Here is a 939-nt window from a genome sequence, read left to right on the forward strand (position 1 = left end):
TAAAGTCAAGTATATTGCAGCCTTCTTATTGGCCCACAAGCTAGAAGCAGGGAGGGATCATGTGTACTGATTAAAAAAAAAAGGAAAAAAAATAAATCCAATATTCGAAATTACGAATATATATCACTATATTCGAAATATTCGTGAATTTTCGAAGTACCTATATTCACGATAAAAATTCGAAATTCGAATATTCGTGATCAACACTATTGAAGACCCCTATATCACATGTTCCGACTGGTTGCTTTAGCAGCCTGGGGCCTTGTGAAGGCTTCCAGGCCTGCCATAGTAAATTGCCTGTTAAGTTTTTCCTGCTGTATTGCTTAATAAGAATTTTAGAATCCCATATACTGCAGTAGTATTCTATTGCAGTCTACTGTACAAGTAATCAGAAGATCACATATTCAAGTCTAAGGGACTAAAAATTACAGTCAAAATTTTTTAAAAAATCTAACAAAAAAAAAAAAAATTAAAATGTAAAATCCCCCGCTTCTCGGCCTTTTGGCTAAGATCAAGTGTAGTATCTGTTCTTATCAGTTTAATATCTGATACGTCCCCTATCTGGGAACCATATATTAAATGGATTTTTCGAACAGGGAGATGGAAAAAGAGCTTGCTCTGTCCACTCCACGCATTGACCTGGTATTGCAGTACTTCCAGGACCGGTGCAAAAAAAAAATAAAAAAAAAATGTAAAATCCACCCTCTTTATTAATTTTACATATAAAATATCAAATATATAAATATCAAATAATGCCTGAAGTATTAAAATATTAAAATATTTACATTGTGCAGTGAATGCCATAATAGAAAAAGATGATTTACTGTTTTGTTTTGTCACAGTTCCACCCCTAAAATGTTTTTAAAACAAAAAAAGCACAAATGTTAACATTTCAAATATCACCTTTCCCAATTTTACATACACAAATAAATAAAACCA

The 939-nt window shown here is 31.9% G+C and overlaps 1 non-coding gene across 1 annotated transcript; it reads left to right on the plus strand.

Moving 5' to 3' along the window:
• The first annotated feature begins 485 nt into the window (after window positions 1–485).
• On the plus strand, window positions 486–676 carry LOC121000237. The gene has a single exon (XR_005778855.1). It is a non-coding gene; the product is annotated as a U2 spliceosomal RNA (small nuclear RNA).
• The last annotated feature ends 263 nt before the right edge of the window (window positions 677–939 follow it).

The sequence above is a fragment of the Bufo bufo genome, chromosome 4 (genome assembly GCF_905171765.1).
Source record: "Bufo bufo chromosome 4, aBufBuf1.1, whole genome shotgun sequence".
NCBI lineage: Eukaryota > Metazoa > Chordata > Amphibia > Anura > Bufonidae > Bufo > Bufo bufo.